Source organism: Aedes aegypti, chromosome 2, assembly GCF_002204515.2.
Source record: "Aedes aegypti strain LVP_AGWG chromosome 2, AaegL5.0 Primary Assembly, whole genome shotgun sequence".
NCBI classification, from domain to species: domain Eukaryota; kingdom Metazoa; phylum Arthropoda; class Insecta; order Diptera; family Culicidae; genus Aedes; species Aedes aegypti.
Genome location: NC_035108.1, coordinates 264,521,748 through 264,532,098, shown reverse-complemented (window position 1 = coordinate 264,532,098; position 10,351 = coordinate 264,521,748).

Sequence of the window (10,351 nt, the reverse complement as noted above, 5' to 3'; positions counted from 1 at the left end):
TTTAAACAATGTGAACAAACCTTCAGAACAGTCTAAATAAGACAAAAGGTTTGTTTATTTTAAACTTAACAACGTTTTAAACAAAAAACACGATGTATTTATTTTCCTTAGTCGTGTGGTCGAAGAGGTATCCTGGTCCGTTCAGGATCTTTTTGAAATGGATATTTACTAGACTTCCCTGGGCACAGAGTATCATCGTACCAGCCACACGCTATACGAATGCAAAAAATGACATCTTTGACCAAGAAAGCTCTCAGTTAAAAACTGTGGAAGCGATCATTGAAGCTGAGAAGCAGGCTCTGTCCCAGTGAGGGCATAATGCCAAGAAGAGGAAAAAGAATATGTTTATTATTCTATGCAATTTTTTTTGTTTTAAAAAGAGTAAAAATTAATGCTAAAAAGTTTTTGAATTTTTTTGAAGTAGAATAACCAGTTTCATCTTGAATATTAACGTTTAACTTGTAACAGTTTGTAACAGGCGAACCCAGTATCCAGAAGGTTGCGAAAGCCGGAAGGGTGCGCTGGGCAGGGCATGTTGCAAGACTACCGGACAACAATCCTGCAAAGATGGTGTTCGCGTCGAATCCGGTTGGCATAAGAAGGCGAGGAGCACAGCGAGCGAGGTGGCTTGATCAGGTGCAACAAGATCTGGAGAACGTGGGCCAAAATCGAAGTTGGAGAGACACAGCCATGGACCGAGTAAATTGGCGTAACATCGTTAACGAGGTTTTATCAAATTAATTGATGTAATACCAACTAAATAAATAATAAGTTTGAAAAACATGGCATTTTTTTAAAAAAATCGTATTTTTTGGTAGTTATTATTTTCAAGTAACTAAGTCAAACTTTAACTAAATGGGCTATTCACACCAATTAAAAAACTATAAAATTATCTTCGAAAAAATTGTGGAAATATTTCCAAATGGTTGAATACTTATGAAGTTGAGGCTAAACAAAGTTCATTTTTTTAGTAAAGTAAGGATAAAATTGAACCCCCTTTTTACTAACACAAGTTATAGTTTTAGACAAATTGGATGTTACTCAAACTTTTCGAATTTTTATTTTTTTAGAAAATGAAGCTTCAAAATTGGTGGAAAAATCACAAAGTTATGTAAGCTTCACTAAAGCTCATGTTTCATAACTTTGAAATTCAACTTCAGGTTGTTTTGAGAGCTTTCAATAGAATAAGCCGCATCCTAGTGGTCACTTTGTCAATTGACACTGCCGTGCAAAAGTTTGGGTTCACTCTCTGAAAAATACAAAAAAGTGTTTTGTCCATATCTCTGTGATTATACGTCGAATTCTTATAATTCTTATAGTTATTCTTACTTCGTGTTTTTTTTAAACGTTCTTTGAATTTTGTATTTTTACTTAAAGTTATGACATTTTTCCAAAAAAATAACCCAAAGCTTTTGCACGATACATACATTATACTAAGGGGTATATTAATCTTCTATACCTAATTTTTACTTAGAGTGGTGACATTAAAAAAAAATCCCCGAAATTTTGCACGATACATTCATTATACTAAAGGGTGAACCCAAACGATGACTTGAATGACTGTTTCATTGATTCTGAATAGTTTTTGCCAAAATTTTGTGGGTGCCCCTCAGAGAATATAAGATTACGATTAGAATGACACATTGATTTTAAATTTTGGTCAATCCAATGCTGAGGGAATTAGCCATGTTTTTTTCAGTGTGTTTTTTTGAGAAATGTCATAACTTTAAGTAAAAACTTAGTATACAAAATTCAAAAAATTTTTTTGAAAAAATGCCTATGAAGTAAGCATTGTCTTTCGTTTGCTATTGGACGTGTAATCACAGACATATGGACAAAATACTTTTGTATGTTTTTAAGGGAGTGAACTTTTGCACGGGAGTGTACAGTTGAACGATGTACAGAATCAGATTTAGATTTCATCAATAAATAAAATAAAACTTTAACAAAAAGCTCATTTTACAAAACAAATATTCCTTAGCTCTTGGTTAATGTATTTAACGAATGTTTTCAGTTGGCACATTTTCCTAAAATAAGGAGATACACTGAATTTGTACCAATTTCAAAACCGAACAAAAACCTGCCGAAGCTTCTTGATATCGTCCAGTTAACTTGTTTTTATCCGCCAGTAAACTGTTTGAAAAGGTTATTTTCTGCAGAACGATGCGAAATACTAGAAATCCAACTGTTACCGTTGAACAAATCAGATTACGACGTCGATTCTATCTTATGTCTGGAATTCAGTTCTTCCCTGAAGGTTGCTGTTCGTTCAATCAAACATGGAAAAGACCTAATAAAAGCCGTCTCCCTCATTGCGAATCACAAAAGTTCGAACATGGGGAAGCTTTTATCAAGAAAAGCTCCATTACCGGTTCGCTCGTAGTAGCATACAGCGTAACGCCATAGCTTGCTCCCCATTCAAACGATTAATCGGTTCTCCATTGAGAGTATACTCACGCTTAAAGCAGAGAGCACGCTTGTTGCTGACTCCCCATAAGAAACTTATCTCTAATACCTACTGCAGGTGATCGAAGAACAAGTTATCAATTTGTAATGCTACAAATTTATTTTTAAACTTCTTACTGTCGTTATTTTGTAAAAAAAGAAGCTATAATTTTGATACATATAGTTTTGTCTCAAATTCCGAACAAACTTATAACCGAACACTCAGATTTCGTATGGCGGTTTAGCTGCAATGTTCCGCTGAAATATGTCATCAAATTACCAAGAAATAACAGTCATCTGTAATTCAATTTTAACGTCTTCTAAACTATGTTATACCTCGGAAGTAGTGATGATTCTCTAGTTCAAGGTCAATAAAACTTGCTTGGGGGTGAACCCAAACTTTTGCACGGGAGTGTATATATTGGATCCATTCACCGTGCATTTGGATTTCGTCTGAAACACAATAAAATTTTTAATTTGCATAAAATCTCATTACTCATATGATGATATACATCTTATTTATAGTATCCACAGTGAAAACTTATTGAAATTTTGAAAAATTTCATACTCTATCGTTGAAATGAAAAATGTGAATATTTGGCGTTTCTACTAAGAGTGTTGAAAAATCTTATTATCAAACAGAATTCACATGATTTTGACTACGTAAACTAGGTTTTTCAAAATGCATTGTGACAAGAACTACTTCATTTCATCAGTTTTATCTTATTTTGCTGACAAAAGAATGATTTGTGAAAAATGTATGAATATTCTGTAGGAATTTGTATATGTGCACGGTGAATGGAGACCGCACGGTGACTGGTGACATAACGGTACCCACTTTATTTTAGGTTTACCTTAACTTGCTCCTGATCTTTAAGTATACGAGTCATGTACTGTTAGTGCTAGCTTCAGGCAATCAAACATATCACTTTTTACACGGTGGAAATCTGCAAATTCTCAAAAAAAAAAAAAACTCTTGAAATTCTATCAGGCATTCTTTCAGGTTCAAGATTTTTTTCAACAGAAATACCTGAATATGTTTTACCGATCTCTACAAAATACTCTGCAAATATGCAAAAAAAATGAAAGAACTTTCTAAGAAATTCAATTGATGATTTCAGGTTAAATTGAATTCGGAAGAATACTAAATTCAAGTCGGAAAATCAAAAAATGAACGTAGAATTTCTGAATCTTTTTGACAAAACTCTTATATACCTGGTGGTTTACTTCAAAAATTCTAGTTCTATTTCCTCAGACTTTTGTAATGCATAGTCATCGGCGTTTAAAAGAATGGAATTTTTAATGAGATATTTGTAACTAACATAGCAGAAAACGTTTTGCTTGAACTCCGAAGCTACATGACACTATGGCGAACAGACTGATGGTGAAACATTTTTTTCCTACTTGTAATGTAAGATTTTACTGAATCGTGGCACAGTGGCGCATGGCCGGACAAAACCTCAAAAATTCATGTTCTCAAAATCACTCGTCAATATTTTTTATAGACTTCTATACTATTGAGCGACAATTTCTCAAAATTTGAGATTGATCTGTTCTGTTTTCGATTTTTGGCAGCATCGTTAGTGTGGGAAAGTCAGCTAAGTTGGACTGCTCGAAATTCATCAACTATGATTCACCCAGCAAACTTCAAACAGCTGTATCTCAACGAAATCATAACCGATTGAGGCTCAATAGGTTCCATTTGAAAGCGCAGTTATAAGCCTTAGTTTTGGCTATAATTATATAAATTTTAACATATCAAGTTGTTATTTGTAGCAAAAAAAGTTCCAAACAATCTTTCTCCAAAATTTTGTTAAATTTTCAAAACTTCGTACGTTTTATGTGAAGTGTTTCGGAAAAATGAGTCACTCACTATGAAGCAGCTAATCATCCATACTTTCAAACGTACAATAGTTTTTCTTGCCCCTCTTTGCCCCTAGAGGTGAAAATTCCATTTTCATTTTATATTATAATTAATCGATTTCATCATTTAAATCTATATTATTTGTCATAATTCGTTTGAAACTTTAGTGGAATTACTAAAAGGAAGTTAAATTTGTATCTCTAGTTTGGGTTTATCCACAAATTTCTGCATTACAACAAAAAAAATGTAGTAATAGCCTTTTTATACGATTAGATGAAAAAACTTTATTTGGACCAATTTCACAAGAAAATCGAATTTTCAATTTGACTGTTATTTCCAACGGGATGATATCAGGTATGCAAGATAATTATTAGATTACCATTATCAAGCATTTCGAAACGTATATGAGGTTTTGTCCGACCTTTGTATGAAGGACCGCCACTGTGCGTGGAAGAAAATTTTCCACTGTTTTCAAAGTTTGTTAAGGAACTTCTAATGGAATTTCAGATATCAGGAACCATACGTATGAGAATTGTGCAATTTTTCGAAACTTTTGGAGTTTACCTATTTTAGATTATTTCAAGTGTTTTTTGGAGTATGACAAGATTTTTGTTTGACATTTCTCAAGAAAGTTTCGAAACAACGAAAAATAAGTCTATAATTTAATATTATAGAAGCGAATGATTGAAATAAATTAACCCTCTAAGGCAGCGTCCATTTATTACATAACGCTTAAATTGACAAATTACGACCCCATTCCTCCCCTTCATAACGCTTTTTGTATGAAAATTTTAAAAATTTTGTATGAGCTGTAACGCTTGAGCCTACTCCCCTCCTATTTTTTAAGCAGTAACTCAAGAATATTTTAAGAAATATTGCCTCTACCATAAAGCCTTTGAGAATTCTACTCTGGAATTGCACAAGAATTCAGTCCCAGAATACGGATTCTGCCAATAAATGATTAAACTATTTCTGAAGAAATGTTTCAAGTAAGATCCCTACAAATTTCTTTACAACTATCTTAATATATCCCTTTCCACTTCCCAGTTATCTTGCTAAATGTTTCTCCACAGTTTCCAATACTGCCATGCTAATTTCGAAAGAAAAAGTATTCATGGAGTTTTCCAACAAATTTCCTCTGAAAATTCATGGAGGCAAGAGACATTTCAAAAGCACTTTTCTTAGATAATGTCTGTATAATCTACTTCAAGAGTTTCCGTACAATTATCTGACGCAATTTGTGATATATTATGGAAATATTTCAGGAGGACTTTAGATAAACTTCACGAAAAAACTTGTAATTAATTTCATGGGAACTAACTATTTGTAGAAATTTACAGAGGATTTTTAGTAGATTTTTCGGCGAATTATCTCAGTATTAGATTGAAAAAAAAATCATTATTTTTTCGGACTTCTGCAAGATTGAGTAATTTGTTTCAGTTGATTCCGGGAAGATATTCCGAAATATACTTGTGGATTATAATTAGACATAGAAGGAATGGTTGTCCTCCAGAAGGACAAGTCTAATAATGCTATTTGACTAATTGCTTAAACATTCGTAGCACTTCTGAGGCCACCCTTCGATATTCCTTGAGAAACTTGATTATACTAAAATTCTTCATGGAATAGCGAAGAGTAGCTTCAAAACATTTGCTACAAATCTGTTGGAAATTAGTCAAATATTTTTAAGAAAATTCTACACAATACACCCTTTTGAAAAGTTAGTCGTGACTCAACTTGAAGATTTAATATCGGAAAATGACGATTTAGATGGAACTGAAAAACTGTGCAAAGTTTCAGATATTTTTGAAATGGTCGATCAGAATCGACTTGCATGCCTCCGTGGAATCCCTCAATTTAAAAATGTAGTTTAAAGTTTAGGCCATAAGTTTATTCATTCAAAATTATTTTAAAAACTGAAGCAATATAAAAGAAAGAATTTATTGCAGGAACAACAAAAATTATGGTCGATTATTTTGGACTTTTGCACACACGGTAACAGTTCTGCCATCCATCTTAAGACAACTTAGCCAGGTTGAAATACCTTGATAAATTTGTTATGAATTCTGAAGGGGGCCTGGCCCCTTGACCTCTTCCTGCTCCTACGTCAATGTTCATGAACGTCAATTAATCTATGATCATATAATGATTATATTCTTGAAGCTTCTTACATGGATTTTATTGTTCCGGTATTAGTTTGCTGCAAAAATAGTGACCCAAAACCATCCTTGTGGTCTAATGTCGCCCCACACGACAGTATAGGGTTTATTCTAGCAACGAATTTGGAAAATTATAGCACCTCTGAAGTAATTGCTGCATGAGTACTGAAAAAAAAAAACGCGAAAGGAGCCCTGGGAAAGATTTCTACATGACTTCATAGTAAAATTCTTGAATATATCCTGAAGGAGGAATTCTTACAAGTATCTTCCTTCCTTCCTAAAGAATTCCTAAAAGATTCCAAAATAATTTTCTGTAAAAGTCCCTGCATTATTTACTTACTTTTACATAAAATATTAGAATAAAAGAAAATTATGTATATTATGAAAGAATTCTAGCATAGAAAGAAATCCTGGAGAAATCCCCGTACAACTTCTTCTTCTCCTTGGCATTACGTCTTCACTGGGATAAAGCCTGCTTCTCAGCTTAGTATTCTATTTAACACTTTCACAGTTATAAACTGAGAGCTTTCTTTGCCATTTTCACATTCGTATATCGTGTGGCACGTACGATGATACTTTATGCCCAGGGAAGTGAAGGAAATTTCCAATACGAAAAGATTCTGGACTGACTGGGAATCGAACCCAGACACCTAAAGCATGGCTTTGCTTTATAGCCGCGGACTCTGACCACTCAGCTGAAAGGCCCAGAAAGGCCCCACAAATCCTTGAATTCAATTTCAACCATTTTTTTAAAGGAATTGCTGGAAGTTCTGAAAGGAATCCCTGGAAAACTGTTAGCAGACTTACAGGAAGATTTGGTTTGGTGAAATCCATGAAGTTGTTCCTTGAAAAGTTCTCGAAAGAATTCCGGGAGAATATCCGGAGGAACCGTGAGATTTTTTTTCGGAGCAATCTCTAGAGAAATTCTAAGACAATCGATGATGGCAATAAAAGATTTATTAGGGACCACGGGAAGAATTCATGTAGTTATTACATTATCTCTGAAGAGTTCCATGGATTGAACTCTGGAAATATGTCTGCAGGACACTCGTAAAAGTTCTGAAGGAATCTTATTTGTAGTACTCATAGAATATTTTTATAAATTCCTGGAAATTTTTTTTATAAGGCTGATACAAATATTATTTTTTTTATGTCACCACCCCCTCAAAATGTCAAAAATGTTGAAGGGGAGAAAAAAATGTTTTTGTTTTAATTTATAAGGTTAAAAAAAAATCTGATGAAACAACTACCCCATGGGAAACCTAAGAAGATGTCAAGTATTTCGTTAATTTGTTGTCCTTTTTTACCAACTTGTTTAATAATAAATTGAGCAATAAACATTTTTTTTTGATATATTTAGTTCATTGTTTATTTTTATCTTCCTCCCCCCCCCTCTTACCACTCATGTGGTCTTGGACATAGACAAAAAAAAAGTATTTGCATCAGTCTTATTTGGAGAAATATTCAGTAAAATTCTGGTGAAAGGCGTGGCGTAAAATGAAGTGGCAGCGACGCATGAACGCTTAATTTCGGTTACACAATGGATGTGTAATTGTTTTGCAGTTGTCGAAAATTCTTTTGTCTTCTCACGCAACTTTGACTTTTGGTAGATCTACAGTTTATAATGTGTAAATCTAACAAAAGTCAAAACTTACACATTTTTTATGTTATCAAAATCAAGGATGTATATTAGCTTTATAATATTAATTAGCTCATTGCGCGAGGGAAAAATGGACAAATTATGAGTGAAAATATGAAAAATATCCACGTGCTCAGGTGGACTAAAATAGACGAGCGCTCTTTCCAACTACAAACTTAAATAATTTCTTTGACATCAGTAAAACGAATCACCAAAAACCGGACAACTCGGTAATTTTCAATACCGAATTCTAATATTAATACTAATTTATCGAGATCTTGGAGAACGTTACCGAGATTCGGTAAACGTTTACTGATACTGATAAAAGTTTTACCGAAATTCGACAAATATTTACCGAGATATTTGTTCAAGTCTCGGCAAATCCGTTAACCGAAGTTGATTTATGAATTTAGGTGTGTAAGCTACCGAACCACTTGATGACCTAATAGCTCAGAAGGTTACAAGTTACGAATTCCTTACATTCTGAGCTATTGGGTCATTAAGTGGCCCAGTAGCTTAGTTGGCAAAGCGCTCGTCTAGCATACAAAAGTCGTGAGATCAAATATCACCGGAGCACGTGGATTATTTTTCATAATTTCGAATTTGTCCATTTCTACTAGGGGAAGGGGTGGTAAAATGAGAAGAAAATCAAGAAAATCATCTTGTTTCTGATAGAAAAACGAGGAATTTGTATAGTTCTATCCCACAACATCAAAAACAGGGATGTTATCTATAGCAGCAACACAAATTCAGACTAAAATTTCTGAATTTTCACATATTTTTGTCGCTAGCAAAAAAAACGAAATGTTCATTTTACCTGCACTATGTTGGTAAAATGAACAGCTGTTGGTGGTAAAGTGAACATCATTCGAAAAACGCGAGCAAAACAAATATTTCTGAAACTTTTTATTGCATCATCGAAAATATAACCATTAATGATTGTAACCCGTTCAAAGAGAATTCTAAAGGTATCAGATTTGACCTCATATCAGATACTCATCTCACTGAAAAACCTCAAGTCTTCCGAGCTAAAAGTTACGTCAGTTCTAATTTTCAAACGTGGTTTTCTTAAAACTTAGTTGTCGTTGATGTTTTCACTTCAATTGACCTACGTATCAACTCGAACACTCTTATTTATGCTAGAAATCGCCCGTACGTGATAAAAATTTATCGAAATTTGTTTTTTCTCGATAAAAGGCAAGGTGTTCATTTTACCACCACTTCCCCTAAGCGAAATGAGTTAATCAATTTAGCAACCATGCGGATTGGATCACCAAGCAACTCTATATATGCCAATACATAACCCTATAAGGCAAAACAAGAATTAGCGGACTAGTGGTTGCTTGGGTATTCCTGAAAGAGTTCCTAGATCAACGAATATAGGAATTCTTATAGAATTCCTGGAAGAACTCAGGAGGCTGCTGGAAACCTTGTGTTTATGGAAGAAACATATTCAGAAAATATTTAAGGTCCAAATCCTGGAAAAATAGTTGGGTGAACCGCTGAAAAAAAAATCTAGAGATGAAGAAATTTTTGGAGATATTCCTTTATGAACTTCTACAAGAATCTCCGTAGAAATTCTCAAAGTAATATAATATTGCTGGTGCATTTATTGTAAAAAAAACTTTTATTAGATAAATTTTGTACGGTGGTCTCGGCGCGATGTTGATCGACGTATAACACGCCGCCGATACCTTATTCGATAGCGCCGTGGCTCAATATGAATCTGAGGCACTTGTTACTTAAAATCTTGTTGGTATCTTCTGTTGATTCTCCAAGACATTATCGCGCAGAAGACACCAAATCGTTTTGGCAACTGCAAGTAGCTGCAATGATCTACATGCATATTTTTAATGTCGCAGGCGCGAGTTTCATGTGAATACCGCCCTTAACTTTGAACCCAAACAAACTCCCTGCCACAGAACCATGTTGTTTACGTCTGTTATCAGCTGTACCTCGCCGGTCTCGGCCGGCTGAGTAATTCAGAGAGAGAGCGAGAGCGGTTTGCCGCGAGCATAAGAGAACAGCAAAAGAGAAGATCAAGATCGTCTGCTGCATCGATCGGTTCTCTCGCCAGACTGGATGCTGCATTTTATCCTGCCTCATTGTACCTCTGCATCTGTCGCAGCGCGCGAAAGGCAAGATCAATCAGCGCAAAAGGGCCAATGATCAGTCTTCGCCGGGATTTCAAACAGTTCGGACGCTGTTCGTTGTGTCGTTGATCGTACGCGTCGTTGAGTCATA